We start from the raw sequence: 23,027 nt of genomic DNA, 5'->3' as shown, positions 1-23,027 counted from the left end.
CAAATATTAACTCTTCTGAAAAATAAAATCTTATATTAAACTTTGCAAAGAGAGTAAACAAGTAACATTAGGTTAGCAAATAAGCATCATGTACAGTATATAAAAACTAAGTGTTGGCTACAATGCCTCAGGGGATGAACTTACCTAAAGCAAGAAGAGAGATGATGCACTTACACCACAGGAAGGAAAAGCAAATGGAAACTAAAACCCTAAAGATAATTTTGTCTCTGAGTGTGATACCTGTTTTATTTATTGATTCTGTGATCAAGTCAATGTTGACTCTTAGTAACCACATCCTCTTGGTGACCACATCCTTAGTGACCACATATATTGTCACAAATGAGGAGACAATATAAAGTGATGCCTGTAGGAGTGCCAAATTCACAGTGTCAATGTTTTTCTGATTGTTGTGACAAAGAAGCCTATGTCAGCTACTATAATGGTATGTGGGAATGACCTTGGGAGACTGGGCCAGAGACACTATCTAGGGAACAGTCAGATAAGAGACAGCATAGTCTGCAGCTAGATAGTGGGTGGGGCAAGAGATTCAGAAGAGACCCTAATTTCTCAGGGTGTAAAGGAAACGGGAGAATTGTACTTTTAGATTTGCAAGATTCTGTTAATGTAGCCTTACAATAAAGTAGAATTAGTTATCTGGTTGTGTTTCCTGTCTGGTCTACCTGGTAAGGCTACCTTAGACTACCTCAGATACCTTAGGTAAGGCTACCTTAGAATAAAGAAGCTGCTAAAACTAGATCTATTCAAAAATAGGTCTTCTCCTGGGCTCACAAGAAGTTTTAAATGCAGTAAGAGCTTCTGCTATCATCTGGCAGTGTACAAATAGCACCAGCAGTGGAGATAACTCTCTTGGGTCATCCAGATACAAGGGAACCCAGGATCAGCCTTGCTACGCTGACTCCTTTTGCCATGGCTTCAGTCTTAAAAAAAAATAAAGGCCACAAAAGGAACACAGCAGAGAAGTTGAGAGAGGAAGTATGGAATTGTGGGGGAAGAGCCACCACCATCACTGCTGCTACAGCACCTCCTCTTCCTCTTCTGCTGCTCCAGAGTCAGCTGTCACTGCAATCAACAACAGCAGCAGCAGCACTACCGCCCTCCCCTGCTCAGCTGGAAAGGATGCTTTGAGGTGGCTGAGGAAATGAGAGAGGACACTCATACTGTGGTGGCAACAGGAAGAGGCAGTCATGGGACTCTCCTCCTCTTCTCTTTCTCTTACCCGTTGTCAGCTGCCACAGCTTGGTAGAGGAGGAAGTGGCCCCTGACCACTCACTGGAGGGGTCCCACTTTCACATCACTGGAATGCCCTACCTGAGAGGTTGCCTTTGGGTTCAGAGGACTCTACTTATGACCCTGAGTAATAGGAAGATTATTTACTATTGTATTTCTGGGCAGAAAATAATCACAGCAATTTTACAGCCCCCTGACTGTTCCTCAGCTTTTGCAACTCGTAATTATAATTGCAACCATTGTTTCCGTTCTTCTCTATTTTTTTCTCCTACATTGCCTATAAAATTTAATTCAGAGTGAGGTTTAAAATGCTTCATCTTTTCTTAACAGGAAACAGCAAGAGGCCCCACCCCGCCCTCAGAAAGGAAAAGGAAAAGGAAATCAAAGCTTGCAGATCTTTCAACCTGCATATTTGTAGACATACAGTATAGCCACCTGGGCTTCCCAGGTTAAAAATGTGAAGATGACATTCCACTGTGTTCAGGGATAAATCCCTGCAACTTTGCAAGGACAGGGGCGGAGGGTTTTTGCCCTAACTGCTTCCTTTACCCCCGCCCCCAGCCCCACCCCCAATTGATAGAAAAGAGTCTGAGATAGAAAATAGTGGGGCAAAGGAGTGCCAAGTCAGATGTCCATATCCTCATTTGTGTAACTGGGGCAGATTTCAGCTTAAATATATGATTCTGTAACCATCCTATTTATTTTTAATTCAGAACATGCTGAAAACACTGGTAAAACAAAACAAAAAAATGAGTTGGTGATCTCTATCTAGTTATTTCTTGTCTGTGCCCTGTATCTATACTACTCCAACTCTTCTGTGGCCCAAAAATTTCATGCATGTGCAGACTTCCTTTCCACACAAAGACACATATATCAAATTCTGCACAAAATAGAATTTCAGATAAAGTTGGCTAATGATAAGGGGCAGGAGACTTACTTATCAATTTCTGCCACTCCAGTTATTTATTCATAGCTAACACTGTCTTCAAACACCCAAAACGATATCTCTATACAAGGACATCACCAGATGGAGTATATTGAAATCAAATTGACTACATTATTGCATTATAATACATTATAATTATAATTATAATACATTATAATAAGGAGGAGGACCTCAATTATAGCATCAAAGACATGGCCAGGTGCTGACTGTGAAACAGATCACAAACTTGCACAAATCCTGTGCAAGCTCCAAGTTAAGCTAAAGAAGAAGAAGAAAGCCAGTTTCCACAAAATGATCTTGAACATATACCCATCATTTTCAAGGAGAACATCAAGAATTGCTTTGAAGTCCTGAATCTGTTTGATAGAGAACCAGAGGAATTATGGAATGAACTTAAAGAAGTTGTTAAGGTTTAATGTGAAAAAAGACTGCCAAAAATTAAAAAAGAGAAGAAAGCAAACTGGATGTCAGAACAAACTATAGAAATTGCCACGAAGAGAAGCCAAAGCCAAGAAAGACAAAAATCTCAGAAAGAAACTTAATAAGAGTTTCAGAGAGATGTTAGAAGAGACAAGAAGCAGTATTACAACAACATCTGTAATGACATTGAACATGGAAACAAACATGGGAAATAAGGAAAGTCTTTCAAAAGATCTCTGAACTCGAATTGGTATGCTAAAGGATGCCAATAGACAGATAGTAACCAATTCAAAGGAGATCAAAGGAAGAAGGAAGGAATATACTGAAACATACAGTAGAGATGTCAACATCCAAGATACCTTAGAAGACATTCCTTACTTACAAGAACCTCTAGTACTAAAAGATGAAGTTATATCAGCATTCCAGTCATTACAAAGTTGGAAAGCTACAGGAACTGATAGAATACTCACTGAAATATGGCAAGCAACAGAAGAAAAATCAGTGAAGGTTCTAATCAACTATGCAGCAAATCTGGAGAACAACACAGTGGCCAACCAATTGGAAGAGGTCAATCTACATTCCAGTACCAAAAAATGAGACTAACAGAGTGTGCAAACTATCGTACAATATCCTAATTTCACATACTAGCAAAATTATGCTTAGGATCATCCAACACAGATTAGAGCCCTATGTGGAAAAAGAAATGTCAGATGTTCAAGCTGGCTTTAGAAAAAGCCGAGGAACATGAGACATTATTGCCAATGGACACTGAATAATTGAAAAGGCTAAAGAATACAAAAAAGTCAGCATGTGCTTCGTCAATTATAGAAAAGCCTTTGATTGTGTTAATCACGTCAAGTTCTGGACTGTGCTCAGAAAAATGGGAATCCCAGAATATCTCATTGTCCTCATGAGAAACTTATATACAGGTCAGGAAGCCACAGTACAGACAGAACATGGTGAAACAGATTGGCTCTAGGTTGGCAAAGGAGTGTGACAAGACTGCATACTCTCCCCTTATTTATTCAACCTATATGTGGAATATATATTAAGGGAAGCTAGATTGGAAGAAAATGAGTGTGGTTTTAAAATTGGAAGAAGAAACATCAATAACCTGCGTTATGCTGATGACACTACCCTGATAGCCAAAAGTGTAAAGGATCTCCAGACCCTAGTACTAAAAGTCAAAGAGCACAGTGAAAAAATGGAACTAAAATTAAATATAAGGAAGACCAATGACAACATGTAGAACAATCAGCCTTAGAATTTATAATGAAGATATCGAAGTGGTAGATAGCTTTTGCCTTTTAGGATCAACCATCAACAGTAAAGGAACAAGCAGTCAAGAAATACACTGCAGACTAGCACTCAGTAGAGCAGCCATGAAGGCCTTGGAAAAAATATTCAAATGGAGTGATGTGTCTATGCCTACAAAGATCAGAATCATACAAGCCATGGTATTCCCTGTGACATTCTATGGAAATGAAAGTTGTACTTTAAAGAAACGAGATAGGAAGTGTATTTGATGCTTTTGAAGTCTGGTGTTGGAGAAGACTTCTGAGAATATTCATGGACAGCCAAGAAAACAAACTAATGGATCATCAAACAAATCAACCCAGAGTTCTCACTCAAGGCACAAATGGCCAGGCTCACATTATCCTACCTCAGACACATTATGTGAAGACCCAGCTCTCTGGAAAAGGTTCTAATGCTGGGAAAGGTAGAAGGAAAGAGAAGAGAATGACCAGCAGCAACATGGATTGGCATCCATATTACAGAGGTGATGAGTGGGAGACATGAAAGAACAGGTTAGTGATAGATTGTTTTGGAGAAAATCTGTCTATGTGGTCATTAGGAGTTGAAAACAATTTGATGACATATAATCAATCAATCAAAAATGATAAGTGGTATTTATTTATATGGAAATAAGTTCAGCTATGTTTATTGAGGCTTAAATTTGGAAATGGAATTTGGATTGTGATTTAAAATAGGAGAAAACTTCAACATAAGAAGTATTTAATTTTTTTTCCCAGATAACTTTATGAAGCCAGAAAATTGTGTCAGTCTAAATATGTTATTCTGTAATTGAAAAAAGGGTAACATGAATTTAATACAACCAACTTTACAAATGTCTAATGGCACATGTTTTTTATCTGATTATTAGTAAAGAACCATGATGATAGTGTTTGGCTAGATCATCATGGAGTTTTAGTTGCAAACTAAACATACATGCAAAAGTGGATATTTATTTCCTGGCTTTTGCATTGTTATACTGTATATTAATGGCTTATATCCTTGCATGTAGTGTAGGAAAATTGCATGTTAGGAACTTTCTTCTCTCTACATGGAAGATTTCCACAGGGAGAGAAGTTTTTGATTCTGGAAAGTTTAACTTTGTGATTCTCCAGCTATAGTTTTATGATGTTTAGACTGAAAGACTGTTCTAAATAGTAAATTTGGATAGACAGTTTGACTTTGCTTTAATACAAATTATGAAGAGAACTGGTTCATAGCCTCCTTGCAGGAAAACTGCTACTCTAAAAAACTGAAGATAAAGGTTGGAAGACTACAAAATATAATTATTGTAAAATAATGAACTTTGATTCATTCTCACATTTTATTTTACTGGGCTTCTGTTGTGCTGACTGGGCTTAATTAGAGTACCAATCCCTTTTTGAAGTCAGTTACTCTGGTAGTATTATAGTATAATTTGCAGCAATTTAAGGGTTCATTATCTGTACATTTTTATAATGTTTTTCTCCTCATATTCTGTGCTGAGTCTGTTCAGGCAAAGAACATAACTTGAGAGTCATTCTGCAAAAAGAAAAAAAATGGATATATCAATATTTGTAAAATAGGCTTAGGAAAAAATATTTTTCACAGCAAAAAAACCCCAAGTTTATTTTTAACTTTATTATTAAAATACAGAAGAAGTGTGGATAACATGCAAGACAAACAGATGAGGTCTATTTAAAGAGGTGGCTTTGTTGCTTGGGAGCAACAGCTGCTGATCATTTTATTACACGAGTGCTGCACATTTGGGTATCTCAGAATTAATCACAGTGTATTTTAGAATTGGTGCCATGCAGCATGAGCTTCATGATCCCTACACCCAAAGTAGTAGTATTACAAGTAGTCTATCTATAAACTATACACAAAAATAGAGCTTGAACTGCAGAGAGTTTGTGTCATCAAAATTCAGAGTGAAATGACTTCTCCATTAAAATAATTAATAATAATTCCATTCAGATTATTTTTAACACTTTTAGTGATGTCCTAAGCATCTACTTGCTGGTTTGTGATACTTTTCTCCTGGGATTTAAATAGTTTCTGTGGAAATTATAACACCTGAACTTTGGTTTTGTCCCCAACTCTCTTTCTCTCTCTCTCTCTCCCCCCTCTTTTCTCTCTCTCTCTCTCTCTCTCTCTCTCTCTCTCTCTCTCTCTATCACATCCACACACCTAAAGAAGCTTAACAGACAGTTGGTCAAAATTTGTAGTAATTTGAGGAGCCTGCGTTGTCTCCAGAGAAGGGCCCATTTTGAATTTAACAGAACGTACATGTACTTTCAGCTTATCTGTCATTATTTTTATTTAAAAGGTTTATGGTTTTGACAACTAGACATGTGCTTCTTGTGAGATTCCTTAGTGTTAAATAATCAGGAGTTTGACTGTAAGCAAAGCAAGTAATAGAAATATATCGACACAAAGAAGCCAGAGGCACTGCAAAGACAAATAGGTTGGCTGGGGAGATCAGCATGTTCAGTAATTGTGGTACTGACCTATTCATTACTTTCAATTCTCAGTATGAGGCAGATACCCATATAGCCCAAAGCTTATACCAGGTTCAGATTTCTCTGCAGAATGTAATTCTGAAATAATGTAGGTCTTAAATGTTTCTTTAAAGAATTTTTTCATCCCTACATGGAAAAACTGGTCCATGCACTATTTCAAATGGTACTTTTTCAAGTATTTGCAGGGCTTGCTGTAGTTCCTGCAAGAAAGTATATTTTAGATCTCAGGGTTGTTGGTTATCCAGCATTGAGAAGGGGTTTAGTAACCTGTTTAGGGTAGGCATCAGTTCATTCTGTAGGCAGCAAACAGGGAAAGGGGGATTATATTTACCTGATTAGTCTTTGCAATGACTCTGCAAATTATAAAAGCAAGGGCTGGGTGAAAGAAAACCAAAGTTTGGGTCAGAGATGGGGAGACACAAATGACTGCTTCTACCTTCCATAATTAGCTCACATTTTCTAAGCAATGAAGCCGGGAACTTTCTGGGTTCAATAGGGACGAGCAGTTTCACAGAGCAGGTATAGGGTGGGCACAGCATCCATCTATAAACATTATTCTCTGGCTATTCTCCAATTTCATTTCATGCTGCATGCCAACCAATGGTAACTTCTTCCCTTCTCCATTCCAGTTTGCATTTTCTGTTGTTGCTTGCTTCAGTTTCTCTCACATTCTTTTTCACTTCTTCCTTTTTCAATCGTTGTCTCATTTCTAATCCTTTCTTCTTTATCCCCTGACCAGCTTTTCTTATTCATCACTATCCCATTTTTCCCTGTTTCGTCCTCTCCTACATAAAGGTATATCAATGTATCTGTGTGCTTACTGGTCCATGCATGTGTGTGCATGACCAAGAATGTACATGAGGGTGTTTTGAGTTTGTGGAAAAATGGTTTGCATGTGTACATCTAGCTGGAGGATCAATTAATGTCACAAATGGAGTATCTTATTTTAAGAGGAATTAAAGTGAATCACTAATGTTAATCCTATTTATGTATTACAATTCTTTGAAATGTGGCCTCTAGTCTGTGTATATTTATACATTTATTGTACGTTATGTAAACACATATACTCTCAAGCTTCACATACAGACTCTACAGTAAACCACAGGCCTCTAGACTCTTAATCCTTAAATTCTGTTCTCAGCTAAACTTGGCAGAAGTCTTAGAGATGCCTGGCTAGATGTAGACAAAAATGAATCCTTACCCACAACAATTGATTGGCTACTCCAGTTCAAAGTAATCATCCACTTATTTATCTGTGTTTCAGGGTTTAAACTCTAGATTTTTTTTGTCCCACCCTTCCAAAGAAATACTTGTAAGCCACCTAGAGTCACTTGTACAATGAGTTGGGTGATATAAATTTGATTAATTAAATAAAATAAATAAAATAAATCACATGATCAAAATTCGGGCACTTGGCAGCCCCCCACACATATGACCGCAGGGGTGCTTCAACTTCCCCCACCCACCTATCTCTCCCCAACCTATGCCCTTTTGGCCTCCTGCAATCCGCGGCCCCTGCCACCCTATCTGACTTTCGCTGTCTTCTTGCTCCTGCCGCTGACCAAGCATGCCCGGCCTGGCCCTTTGTGAGGCAGCTGCTGGCCACACAAGGCTTTTTCGCACATAGCGGGGTTCTCATGAGATCTGGGGAAGATGGCCTCATGTGGCCAGCAGCTGCCTTGGTAAGGGCCAGGCCAGGCACGCTTCCTTAGCAGTGGGAGCAAGAAGATGGTGAAGGTCAGTTGGGGTGGTGGAGGACAGGGGGCTCAGAGTGCAGGGTGTTGAGGGCAACTACAGCTGGGATTGGGCTGGGGTAGCTGGGGCTGGGCTTTGTGTGGTGCAAAGTGGCTTCCTGATACACTGTGGCTCTGGCGCTTTTTGCTTGCAGCCCCAGAGCTATGGTGTGCCAAGAAGCCCCTGAACCGCAGCGTATTCTTTCTCAGCCTTCCTAAGCTCGTGCTGCACTGCAGCACCCCCCCTCTCCCAACTCGTGCGTGGCCTACGCTGACCCTCCCAGGCCTCCCCCACCCCCCTGTGGCACCCCTGTGCTCCTTACCTGGGACTCCCACCTCTTTACACTTAATGATCCACACATCTTGGGGTTACGACAGCAACCATGACTGCCCGGATTGCCATTGCCAAGCAATGCAGTCATGTGACATCACGCTTTATGACTGCATCGCTTAGTAATGGAAATTCCGGTCTCAATTGTGGTCGTAAGTCAAGGATTATCTGTAGCTCTAGCTGGAAATGTGCCCCATGGCACATTTCTTTTGGTGTGTGTGTGTGATGAATCTAAGAGTTGGTTTTAGCAGCAACTGACAACCTTAGATATACAAGTCAGGAATATACTGTATATATATAGTGCAAAAGGATGGATGTATGATTTTACAATTTCTTTCTGTCTAGTTAAAGGTGAAATCGCCTTTGAATTGTTGAGCTCAATTCCTGATGTTTTTATGGATACAACCTTGCTTCTTTTCTTGGCAACAGTATGGAAATAGTTTACCATTGCTGTCTTCTGGGATTTATTCATTTTTAATTCCAGTCTAACCTATAGCCCTGATATATTTCATCCAAGTGTTAATCAAGACCAACAATGCTTAGCTCTTTTAGAGCTGCCAAGGTCATCAAAGTCCTGCACCCAAATGGGCCTTTTCTGTTTTATTTTTTCTTTTTTTCTTTCTGGGGTTGTTTTATTTATTTATAAATAAAAAGTAAACCACGTACAGACATTTCTCCCAGGCATTGGACTAAAGTGGTTGAAGTGGGTATATAACGTGTTTGTCTTGTTGACCAATTCTGCCATCTTATTATTGTTGTATACTTTTTATAGGTTTGTTGTTGATTGGAGATGGGCAGTGCTTAAGTCAAATAAAATAAAAGAAACAATTTCCAATGAGATCTGTCTGTCTGTCTGTCCGTCTATCTAGCAGTGTTGCTATATTCACTCAAAATAGATGCTTTTGTACCAGTTTTTTATTGTTTTGATCCAGCCAGATTAGGTTGTTTTTTAATTTTCCCCCAATGAGAAAATGACATCTCTTTGGAAGAAGTGATAGCAATTTAAAAGTCCAAATACTGTAATAATTGTGCTTTATAAGTAAGAACGTAAAATGTTCTAGAAGTCTACTGTGCAAATTATTTACAAATTTACAAAGAATGGCCAATGAGATATTGTTTGATTAAAAGGTCTAGAGGTGTGTTATATGGCAGGTGTTATGTTTAGAAATATATACTCTAAAAGTCAAGACGTCAGTTATTATGTTGTTGTGGGACAAATGCCCACTTAAGTAAGGAACCAAAAACAGTTCTGCTCTTCTAAGGAGACTCCAAGCCCACTCTTTCTACTCATACTAGCACCTTCTACAATAACCAATTTTCTTTCTTGTATCCATATTTTGATTCCCTTCACACCACAGAAAAGACAACAACTTTTTTTGTTATCTGTCTCCTTCCCCTTCCGGGTTATCAGGCGGTTTCAGTTTGTGTGCTCTGCCTAATATGCAGTTCAGCACCATGTATGTAAGGATAGAATATTATTTGTCCCCCACAGTGGTTATGTGGATTCTCCAAAAAAATTATATCTTTATTGAGAAGCAGCCTTATTCAGTACAATTCCTCTTCCAAATGTCCTGCTGTAATTCCTATACTCCTGAGTCATGATGACTAAAGGCCATTTTTGCTGGGAATTATGGGAAGTACAGATATTAAGAGCCAGTTTGGTGTAGTGATTAAGACACCAGGCTAGAAATTGGGAGACCAGGAGTTCCAGTCCCGCTAGCTGGGTGATCTTGAGCCAGTCACTCTCTCTCAGCCCTAGGAAGGAGGCAATGACAAACCACTTCTGAAATCTTGCCAAGAAAACTGCAGGGACTTGTCCAGGGAGTTGTCAGGAGTCAAGACTGACTCAAAGGCGGAAGGGAGGGAGGGAGGGAGGGAGATATTAAATAGCATTGAACTGGGAAGGAGAACTTCAAATATAATTTTTTCCTAGATCAGCCAGTCACAGTAGTTTCTGCTCCATAGGCTGACAATTTTAGAGTGTTCCTAATAGCATTTGTATGTCCCTATATGGGATTAAGCAGCAGGTAGCAAACATCTTTTTGTTTTTGTGTGATATTGAGTTCTAGTTGTTTAAATCATTGTATTCTTTCCAGGTCATCATGTCTTTAGCAATATGCCACAAATTGTCTTGTTGCATTCAGGTTGTTTGATTTTCCCCTTCAGAACATAATAGCACCTTAAGGAACATAAACAATTTTGCTAAGTTTTACCTGAAGCTGATTCGGTTCGTTTGGCCAAGTAGCCTCTATAAATAGGTGGTTTTCCCACACAATTGTAATGCTTATTCTCACATCATTGCAATATAAAGTCCAGAAAATATAAGCCCAGCTGTTCTTCAAACTTGCTGGCAAAACCAGTTGCCTATCATATCCCACAAGTCATATAGTGGGATGACCTGCATACTCTAGTACAAATCTGTCTATAAATAAAGAAATTCCTCATGACTACAGGTAGTCCTTGGCTTACATTTATTTGTTCAGCAACTGTTTAAACTTGCGACAGTGTTGAACAACTGATAATGAGCTGGGACCTCAGAATTCCGGCTGTCACAGCATCCCCGTGGTCATGTGATCACAATCTAGGCACTTGGCACCTGGCATGCAATTATGACATCTCTTCATCCCATATCCCATCCCTTATCTATCAGCATATCCATAAAATATCAACTTTTCAATCCTGGTGTCAGCAAAAAGTCCATAAATGGTTGCCAGAACTTTACAAATTAACCTTGATCAAATAAACCAACTTTATATTCCTTCCTTTTACTCCTAACAGTCTTAATCTTTCGTTCTTTCAAATATTGTCATAGGATTTGATTTCTCTCCAATTCTTCTTTATCCCACTGCACAGACTTCTTCAAGGTTTGCCAGGCCTCTTTTGTAGATCCAATAAGAAAATATTTTCCAGGGCATTCTCTTAGTTTGTCATTTGTATTTCCCCTTTGATTTTTAAAACTTCAGCCAGTTTCTTTTTGTAAAATGGCACTCCAGTAAAGTGTCATTTTCCAAATCGTTCTCTTGGCCTGTCATTTGTAGTTCCACTTTTGGTACTTTCTCTACCGTGTTAGACAAAATTTGCTCTGCATCTATCATTCCCTTATTAACATCTTTTGGACATAATCTATTCATAGAATCAGACATCATTACTGATTGACACTGTTGATATTATAGCTATTATGTAGTGTTGACTACTGTAGCTACTACGTAGCTACTATTGTAGCTATTATGTAGCATTGACACTGTCGATATTGTAGCTACTAATTTCTGGATCTCCTTTAATATTTCCAGTGTTATGACATTTTGTCATTTTGTAAGTCCCAGTTAACCGACACCAAAACAGGCTTGTATTTTTTTTTTCCTTCTGCTTAGAATCTTTAGTTCCCTCTAGTGTCCAGTTTCTAAAATCATAAAGTTGCTTATTTGTTATGAACCAAGATAGCAAAAACAACTCTGGTTCCCACAAGAAGCTATTTATTTTTTATAATCCTAGAATAAAAGTCAATATTCCATACTCTACATTTAACTGGACCCTTAATCCATTTGTACCTTTCTTATATGAACATCTCATTTAGCTTTTTGCTGTTTATTTCAAATTCTTTAAGTTCTTAAGATCCCTTCGTCTCTCAGCGCTCAAGCCTGCGGAAGACCGCTATCCTGCAGTATCCTTGTGAGGAGCTGCCATCCAGAGCACATGTGGGTGATCTCCCACCACTCCTTATCCAGAAAAGTTCCGAAGAACCAGTCTACTCACCAGTTCTTTGGTCTTTGCCGTGGTTGTCGGCTCTGATTTCACAGAGACGTCTTCAATTTGTCATGCCTCCCCTGGAAATCTATAATTAAAATTGCATGATGATGATGATGATGATAATGATGATGCATATGTACTTCCATTTTCCCACAAACACTTAAAAAATCATCGGTCTACCTTTTAATCATTAGCATGAATTTATTTTACACTGATTGTGTTTCAGAAATAACAGAAGCTGTTATTTCTCTGGACAGTATTCAATGTTTTGATAACTCTTAAATAGCTTTAGAATATATTAAACAATCATAACATGGAAGTTTTTGGTTAGAAAATACACACACATAACCAAGATACCAGCCATTTTTATTTCTTGTTAGAGAATTCTTATACTTAGTACATTTCTGACCACTTAAACACTGATCATTTAATGGCCAGAATATTCTCCAGTACATGATGTGCATTCCTTACCTCTTTTTATTTATTTATATATATTTATACATATTATATAAATAAACACACACACACACACATTTGTACATATACATACATACATACATACACTGCTTACTGTATAAATACATGAGTACTGTCTACTCAGAAAAGTCTATGACATTTCTCCTTGCATTTTATGACATTTGGGAAGGTGCTGGTTATAATTTTTTTCACTGGTTAGATCTGTTGGCGGGAAGGGAGCTACAGCCCACTTTTTTTCAGTTTAGATGTAAAAAAAAATCAACACTTGCAGTAATGGAAACAAGGTACAAGAAGCCTTGACTTGCGTTTGTATTCCCTTCTCCCACAAAGTTGCTGCAAGGGGTTCAGAACATCCTCTACTGATTAGCTGAGTGTTACATAAAGAACCAAAAATATGTTTCAGGTTTCCAATTTCCTCTGTATAGATATGCCAGGAGAAGGTAAGAACCACACATTCCTGAGACTCTTAGGCTTGTTCATATAATGCTAAATCAGTTACATCTGATTTGGGCATTTGCCAAATAAATTAAATGCTGTTGTGGGTTAGCTTTTGTATGACTTTCTGTATAACACTGGACACATATAATTTTGGAGACTATATCTCCAAAATTATATCTCCAAAAAGATAGAAGTACTTTCTATCATAGTTTCAGATTTGAACTATATACCTAGGATGAATATCTAGGGTCAGATAGTGAAAACTGGAAAGTTTAGCTTGAATTGTCACTAGGGCATCCCAAAACTTCTATGTCCCCTAACAGACTGCGGTTCCTGGACTGCAAAAGACATGACTGCTAGATGTCAGCAGAACCAAGTGGTTTTTGTTCCTTTTTGCTGTCACTTACTGGTTGTGCAGATTTTGCAGCCCATATAAAATAGCCCAAGTCCCATATTATTTTTTAAGTAGCCTTAGTTGCAGCAATTTAGAATTAATGCCGGGGGGAAAAAGGAAATGGGTTAATTAATGCAAACTAGAGAGGAAAATAAAAACACCAAAACATACACAGGTTGGCTCCAGGCAAGTATATATGTCTCGGTGGTGGCCACAGGGAGAGGTCAAACAAGTCAAAATGATGGCCATTCCTGCACGATCAAAGCCTTATGCCTTTTTTACTAGTGTCACAAATCACACTGTCATAGCCACCTTCGCGACTTATTCAACCTCCCCTTGGCATTTGTCAGATGCCTACTGGAATAGCAGAACTTGATCAAAAGGATAAAAGAAGTGCAGGTGAAATGACAAAGGCAGGACTGGCAATAGACTCCAGATATGTGGGAATATGAGGGACCGTACTAGGATTGAGTAGGAGAGGATATGGGAAGGTGAAACTATTGATCACTTTTTCTCATGCACAAGTTTTGTCCAGGGTAAGTCTTAAGAAGCCTCTATTGACTTTTTTGCCCTCTCTCTTCCTTCTCCTGATGGAGCCGATGGGGAGTCGTAAGGCTCAAAGTAGCCTGAAATTGTTCTGGTCACTTCTAGCTTGAATTTGTTGGCATCTTACTTCCCCAGGACTGATGTTTCTTAATGAACAATTATCATTTATATAGCCACCCATTTCACATACATGAACTAAAAGTAGATACCTGCTGCAGCTTCTGCTAATCCCACATCTTCTTAATAATGACACTATTTTAACATTTCCCTACTGCTTTAAACCAATTCTGCTGGATATGCTAATGTAGGAACAGGTAAATATTGGCTATACTAATGTCAAGCCATGCATTTTTTCCCCTTTATATTAGTATGAAAATGTTGGGCTGAGGAAATCTGGAATAGTCATTCATTGACTATGCCAGTGTTTCTCAACCTTGGCCGCTTTAAGATGTGTGGACTTCAACACCCAGAATTCCCTAGTCAGCATATGCTGGCTGGGGAATTCTGGGAGTTGAAGTCCACACATCTTAAAGCGGCCAAGGTTGAGAAACAGTGGGCTATGCAATAAGTTAAGTTCTAAATGCTCTGAACAGCTGGCCTATGGATTTGTGTGGAGATTTCCTGAAAATAAGGAATAGATACATTTTATTCCTTTTTACCCTTGCAGTTCCACAGATAGCTGAGATTCTGAGAGTTTATCTCATTTAGCTGATCTTGGAGTCATCTGACAGCTATCGAGAACTACATTCATCAATAGAATTGCAGGAAGGCTCTCTGAAAAATTCCTAGCACATTACAGGAGAATATTTTTCAAATAAGTTGACAGCTGAAAAACTTTCTCATTCTTTCAAAATGAGCAGCTTCGCTAATGTTGCAGATCATTCTGCCTTTCCATAATTTGACGGTTATAATTGATAAATCTGAATCTGATACAATGGACTCTGACTGTGGGACAGGCATTTTAAATAAAATAATTTAATATATTCTGAGCTGGAAGGTTTCCAGACTGACAGTACAGAAAATAAGTTAACCGCTTCCTTAATTTCATTCTTTTAAATGATCATGAATATATTCATATAATGATGGGATCCACCAATCCGTGTATTGTTGCTTACATTGCTAGGGTACTTTTTGATACACTGACAGGCCTCTTCACTTTCAGTATGATGATTTCATGCCTCTAGCTGAAAAACAATCCTCAGATGAGAAGATCAAGGCAAAGCAAAGAAGATCAAACACAGAAGTTTTTAGTTCTAGCAACAGTGATATGCTGGCATTGAGACTCACTGCTCCTAGCCCTTGTGATTCAGGCCTTGAACCAGAGGAATGCTGTACCAATAAAAATATATGAAGAGGCCAAGGACTGTCTGGTTATGCAGAAGTATCTGGCACAGACAAGTCTATTCAGGAGCAGCCAGGAGAAATCAGGATTGATCCTTATTAGCTGAACCAAAGGCTGAAAAATTCCTATATTTAAGGTCCTACCTGAGTATAAATTGGGGCTAGAAATACTTTCTATGACCGTGCAATGAAGTGTACCTTGTATTTTACTTTAAACCATAGCTAGTGTTCATTGTAACTAGCTTTTCCTGTGAAACTTTAAAAAAGCTTCAACCCCTGCTTGTGTCTGATGATGAACACTGGTTTGCTTTATGAAGTGTGGCTACCATTTGGAACTCAGTTCCTAGCCATGTCCATGGTGTGTGCAAGTCAAAAAAGTCAAAATGAAGCTGTGACCATGAAAATGGAGGCCCCATCTTGACTTTCTGACCCTCAAGTAGACACCCCTGTTGGTTTTCTTTGAAATTGAATTGGACTTGCATGTATTTGTTGTGCTTTCTGAATTTATGACTTTTAAACTACTAGCAGACTTAAATTAGGAAAAATTTGCAACTGCTCACCTCCAATAAATACCCCTCCCCCCAAAAAGAGAAGGCAAATTACATCAAGTAATTACATGAAATGATAGAAAGATCAGCTACAAGCATATATTTAGATGTAAATGTAGCATGTCTTGGTTGACAATCACTCTGAACTTCAGAAGTCTACTGAGAGTAAAGGGACCTCCATTGGAGACCTGATCTAGAGTGTGAGGTCTGCAGTCCTGCAGGAATGCCAACTATTGTCTCCACCTATGCTCTTTTTATATGTTTGTAAACAAAGCAGTCGTGAGAAATTAAATAGTGGCTCCCACTTGTCCAACACTCATTCAACATTCTGTGAGGCTTATTATAGTTAAGGCTGCCACCACTGCCCACGAAACCCAGCAGCCACTCCTGTAAGACTGCAGAAAAGGGCTTTGTTGAAGACTCTTCTTAGGAGTAAATGCTTCTAGAAGTATCCCTTTCCTTGTTCTTTACAGTTAAAATTGAATTATAAGTGCAACATTGTCCCTACCAATAGATAGTAGCATTGCGTTATTATTTTTCAGGCATCAGAAATGCTTGCCCACATCCAAAGTATATGGTGTCCTCAATAACTCCCTTGTTATTGGTCTATATGATCCTTCATTTAAACATCTGATTTTGTTTTATAGCATCTACAACACTGTTATTCAGGTTGTTCAGAATTAACTAGAACAGTGGACTTTACTGTAGTAGTGGTGGCAACGATGGCTTGTTTTAAAAGAGGCAACATTAATTGAATAGGATAAAATGAATACTAAAAAGAAAATATGAAAGGGGTATAATTTGCATATTTCAATCTGAAATTCTATGTACAAAGACTCACATAGTGAAAAGATTTCCTAGCCTGGGTTCTTTAAAAATTGTTCTACCCTTAGCCAGTTTTAGCCTGAAAAATACAGAATTTAAGATATCTAAGTAACTGAATGAATTACCTGGAGCTGAAAGAAGTTTGTTCCTGAATTTTTCCATTACTCCTGAAAGTTGTTTTACTATGTACTGTTAAGAAGATTTATGCAAGTTGAAGATGTATTTCTTAGCAAATTTATAGAATGATTGGGTTTTCCTTCATTGAAATGTATTTTTGTCTTTGTGCTGTATCTAAGGTTTCTTTAAGGTTTCAAGATTTTTATATTCTCAAATTTGTATTTCCTTCATTTTCCCTTCCTACCACTTGCAGTATGTATCTTTCACCTTTCTCACCTCTTAAAAATTGTTCTCTTATAATGGTCTTATCTATCAGTGCTCATCATATAGTCAGGTGCCAGGTAGGCTCACGTGTAGCTGATTCCAGATTCCTAAGCTGCAGTTCCCCTCTCTATGCTGTCCTGAATATATGTACAATGAGGGTCGTCGTCTCTATTTGCCCACTTTCTCAGTACAACCTTTAGGGGTGAGGGTGAAAGAGAATGAAGTGAATTTCTCTTTTCATAAATCCTTTTCAAGGTTTGTTTTTCCACTGCTATTAGCAACCAAAAAAACCCTTTCTGCACAATTATATATGAGAGCACTATTTCCTCACTGTTGCTAACAGTGTATGAAAAGAACAATCCTGATAGTGGGGGTGGGTGGGAAGGAATAAGAACTGTTTTGTGTCAGATGTGGATGTGTGCTGGTCCCTAAAGAGGCAGTAGAGGCCCCTACTCCAATTAGTCTATCCATCTTTACCTGAGTTTATTTCATGAGTGTCTCCTGTTTGATTTAGTTATGTTGCTTTCTTCTCCCCCCCTCCCCCACTGTTTCCTACTCTCTGTCATCAGAATGGGATTCAGGGCCAACTGGTCCATGGTTTGGTTCCATGCAAGGGAATCTTCTCAAGATCTATTTTTACACTAAGTTAAGCAGAAGGTTTACGGTTCACAGACCATGGCAAAACCCATATCAAAAGTTCTATGCTTCATGCAGACTAGGTCTGCATGAAGAAAGGTCATATTTAGTAATATTGCTTTGACCTTGGTAAGGTTCTATAATGCAATTTTTCTACTCATGTTCTATATCCTGCATTTCCAGTGGCACATAGGTAGGTCTGTTAAACACACTCATAGTGACATTGACATCCCCATAATCTTTAAACAATTGTTATATGGTTTATTGTTAACCATCGTTACAGAATGAAGGAAAATTATGTATTGACCTTAGCAAAGAATATGCCAACTAAAGTTACTGCCGCCCGTGTACTGATTGTTGCTGTAGTTTATTTGTCTTTATTCAGGAATGTATGAAGTATGAGGTGTATTTGTCTCAATCTATAGAAACATATTAGGCTTTGAATCTTTAGTGTTGAAATAATATTTGTGGTTTTAAGATATGCTAACAACATATGCTGAGAGGAGCACTAACTTGACTGACTGAGGAAGGGTGAGCAATCTGGAGCTTCCAAGCTTTTTTTAAAAAGCCTTTGGAGACCTCCTACAAGACTGTGTTCCAGAAATTTGGTAGCATATTGCCAAATAATGGTGATGTCAAGAAACCAAAGTAAGTTTTGTAGTCTCCAATAGATCCAGCATATTTGTTGTATTTTTGTTTTAAAAAATAATAATATAACACTGGCTCCTTCCTTTCCCCATTAAGCCATTGACCAATGAAGAAGACAAATTAAAAAGTGGAGGTTCTGGCTACAAAATGGTTTCCAACTCCTGGATTAAGGGATTTTATCTTTTATTTCTCAAGCCTAATTCAGTTAAGAAGCTATAATAGTTGGAAGGTAGGCAGGCAGACAGGCAGGCAGGAATTTGATTGTGTAGCTAGCTAATTATATCATGGTTCTTTATGTATTGGAAAAATGCCTAGTATAGTACTAGTTGCCTATGAATTCTGGTGGTGCTTCTGGAGAAGATATATGAGTTCATCAATCAACCTGCAGCAGTTTTTGTGTTGAATTCAGTTCTGTCCAATGTATCATAATAACTTGTCAAAATGGTATGATGGCTAATGATCCTGAGACCTGATATTATAAAAATTCTTATGGAATTTGACAAGATATTATACCACATGTACATCAGATTCCATGACCACAACCTAAAATAATCATCTAGATACCAAAGGATGACATCCCTAAATAAAGGGAGCTGCTTTCTGTTTGTACAAAGGAGTACAAAAAACCATTCCATAACAAAATTATTCACTTCATGCACACAGCCGCCACCTTGCTACCACCTCCACCAACAAGAACAACTTGAACGATGTTTTGTCCTGACTGTGTCACACTGCAAATGTCCTTCTTTTCAGAGTACTATCCTCAGACTTGTTGATTTGGATTTCTACATCTGTGGCAAACGAAGTGCACGTCCTGCTTTTCTTTCCCCTATAACTAGAAAGTAATAGTAGAGGCTATGGTATCCTGGTACAGTACTTGGGGTCGGAATGTAGAAAGACAGCTATATTCTGTAAAGAACTGCTGTTACAATTGCTCTTTGCATCCTATTAATTTTTGCAGAATTGTCTTAAACAACAGGATGGAATGCAAAGATGAATAGAGTTTTAAGACCAATAAAATAAGTTGCAAACGTGGAAGTACTTACCATGAGTTCTCACTTGTTTCAGTTGGATTATTCATGAATAATTGTCTGGAATTTCACATTCATTCTGGCTCATATAGGCTTGGTGATTTGTTTTCACAACTGAACAGCACAGCATGCAAATTAGTTGCACTTCACTCAGCCAGGCAATAATTCTCAGAAGTAGACAATTAATTGCATTGGAAATTAGGGGTGCCAACAGAAAATCAAGTTCATCACAGTCAAGTGGCAACTAACCTTTCCCCAATTTATAAAAGAAAAACATCCCATCAGTGTAATAAAACAAATATTGGCTTTGAGAAAGTTACCTGGCAAATAAACATACATTTATCCACGTGTTTCTGAATCACTTGATAGTATGAAACACTTCTAAATTTAGCTCAGCAAAACCTTTACTACTCTGTGTCCCGCTGGACTGTCCATATATCTAATTTACTAGTTAAAAATGTCTGAATATATTAATATATTACTTCTTTAAGTGGCTGAATTTATACTTAATGAGTCCCCTACTAGGGGGAGATGGGCGGAGATAAATCAAATAAATAAATAAATACTTTTCACTGTGACCTAAAGTTAGAAAGTTAAACTTGGGATATAAATACATTTTTGAAGGGCAGTTTCAGACCTAATATGATAAATAAGTTTGGCATGGTTTTTTGCAGCAAACACATGAACATCTGGATGCAGTAATCTGAGTGTTAACAGAGCCACATAAGTATGCCTTTTGCACTTTAACAGAACATTTCTATCTAGATAAGTGATTCTATGTTCAAAGTAGATTGCATCTGTGGACATAGTGGATTACAGTTTGTACACTGACTATGGAAGCATCAGCAGGCAGTATATTAGCATGTGGAGCCACTGATGCTCAGTAGCTTACATGATGCTTACAGTGTAAAGCTGTACATTGTAATTCAATTCATTTGGATTTAATAGAAGTAGAAGAATATTAAGTCTGTTATTTTTAGCATTGATCATTTATATTTTTAATTCTGAAGCAAGAGTATTATCACATATTCATTAATTTTAATTCATAGGCTATAAGATCTGAAATTGTTATGATAAAGTCTAAAATATAGAAATGTTTTTATTCATTCTTTTCTTCTCTCTAGATTGGTTACTTATTTGCTCAGGTTTATATGTGCTCCACTTGGAAGACTCTAGGCAGCTTACAAAACTGTGGTTTTCAGTAGTAGGGTTAAAAGGTCAACTACAGTTAGAAGACAATTATCACATATAACTGCTCCCATAACATCACATTAATGCACCTGCACCTCGAATGTAGGGAAACCTTCTGTCCCCTCACCAAAGGCCTTCTGGAACAGCTACGTTTCCAAGGCTTTTCAAAAAAATAATAGGAGGCAACCCATATACCCAGGGAGGTTTTTCAGAGGAAAGGGGCTATCACTTACTCAACAGCAAGGTCCCTGAAAATGACATTGTTATGCAGAGTGCAGCTATAACCACAGTTCTAGCCAAAAATACACACCAGCGTTAGAGAGATTTAAAGAATGCAATGTCCTTATCTTGTTCTCCAAAGAAATCCAGCCAGAAGTTATAGAAAATATCTGGTTGTTTATTGAGAAAAATAAAAACTACATAAAATACAAGTTTCATGCAAAACATAGAAAAAATCACTTCTTCTCATATATGTGGCATCCAAGACTTATCCACTACACAAGTTTAACAAAGTCTCTAGCCAAAAACTCTCAGAGAAGTGGTATACTACTTAGTTATTAGTTACTACTACATAACCTATAAAACTGATTACATGATGACTAAATCCTACTAAGCAGTGAGGCATGTACTCACTCACAATTTATTGACACTATGCACCTCTCCATTGGGTAACTAGCATACAGACGCCAATAGGTGGCAATAAATAGCAGTATACAGTGGTACCTCTAGTTATGAATGCCCCTCCTTACGAATTTTTTGAGATACGACCAGCTCCGGCCCCAAAAATTTACCTCGACTTGCGAACTCCGCCTCGAGTTACGAACCGGATCCGCGGCCATTTTCCCTGCTGCCACACGGTCGCGGCTTCCTGTAGGCGAAATCGCGGTAGCAAGGAGAAGTTCAGTGAGGCTTGTGGTGTGTTTTGTGGCGTTTGGAAGATTTTTGGTGTGCTTGTCAGCATGGCTCCAAAGAAAATGCAGAGCAGGCTGGCAACTGACTTTAGACAGGTTTTTCCCCAGAACTGAGCCTGCAGCTAAGAGGCAAAGAAGAGAGGAAACCCCTGAAGGAGATCTCCCTGATGTCCCTTTGGAGAGGGATTCTCCCTCCAAACAATAACTGCCTCCCCACCCCATTCTCCCTCTTCATACTGTGCTGTACTGTACTTTTTTTCATGTTTTTGAGGTTTAAAAATAAAATGCATATGTTTCAGAACTATTTAGCCGTATTTACATTGAACCTTATGGGGGAAATTTACCTCAGGGTGCGACCAAATTCAGAGGGTGGATTAGCCGTATTTACATTGAACCTTATGGGGAAATTTGCCTCGTGGTGCGACCAAATTCGGAGGGCGGAACGGATTAACCGTATTTACATTGAACCTTATGGGAAACTTTACCTCGACTTGAGACCAACTCGAGTTGCAACCAGAGTCATGGAACGGATTAAGTTCGTAACTAGAGTAACTGTAACTGTAACTGTAACTACGTACAGTAACTGTACGTGCAAACTAACAAAAATAAATGCAGATGGCCTGTTTTTCTAGTCTAAACAATGTTTGGAGATAAACGAGTTGCTTTTCTTCCCATGGGAATATCCTAACAGACATTCCTTTAGTGGCAGGACTCTGAATAAATCTCTTTGTGATTTCCCAGATGGGCAGATTCTACCTAGAACAGGGACTAAGCCATATTATGTCTCTAAATGCAACAATTACCCTAAATTGCACCTGGAAGCTAACCCCATCCAGAGCTAAATATGAACTATTTATGAAAATAGTTGGTGTCCAAGCCTGTAGCCACTCCATCTTGCTGCAGTTCGGTCTAAGCTTGCTTTCCCCTGATAGTCACCAGACACCAAGACAGGACCTGAACTACATCTCCTATCTGGCCAGAATGGTGATGTATAACTGGATATCATCAGCATATTATTTATTCCTCATCTAGTGCTGATAGATAACTTCTCTTAGGCTTCATGTAGATGAGACCCAGGACCAAACCCGGCAGCACCCTCTGAAAAAACACCCAAGGGCTTGACCTCTGACCACTACCACTGACTGCAACCAGCCATTCAGAAATGAAGAGGACTACTGCAGCACAGTGCCCCATTCCTGACCCTTGCCCAGAAAGATGCCATGATAAATGATACTGAATGCAGCTGAGAGATCCAGCAGTACCAGAAACAGTCACATTCTCCATATCCAAGTTTCACCAAGGTCATTCACAACAGTGATAAATACAGCTTCCATCCCATACCTAGGTCTGAATCCTGATTGAAAAGGTTCCAGGCAATCCACTTCATCTAGGGCTCCTTAATCCCAATACCTTATCAGCATCCTTCTCTAAAAAAAGAACA

General features: G+C 38.5%; 1 protein-coding gene across 1 annotated transcript in view; it reads left to right on the top strand.

The window, feature by feature from the left end:
* Positions 1 to 23,027, top strand: part of FRMPD4 (FERM and PDZ domain containing 4) — an 83,529-nt gene that overhangs the window by 22,598 nt on the left and 37,904 nt on the right. The gene's annotated exons all lie outside the window — the stretch shown is intronic.

The sequence above is a fragment of the Python bivittatus genome, unplaced genomic scaffold, assembly GCF_059951505.1.
Source record: "Python bivittatus isolate LINGU-HERP-01145 unplaced genomic scaffold, Pbiv_v1 ctg000350_np1212, whole genome shotgun sequence".
Taxonomy (NCBI): domain Eukaryota; kingdom Metazoa; phylum Chordata; class Lepidosauria; order Squamata; family Pythonidae; genus Python; species Python bivittatus.
Note: the sequence above shows the minus strand (reverse complement) of the source record. Positions and strands in the feature narration are given on the sequence as shown.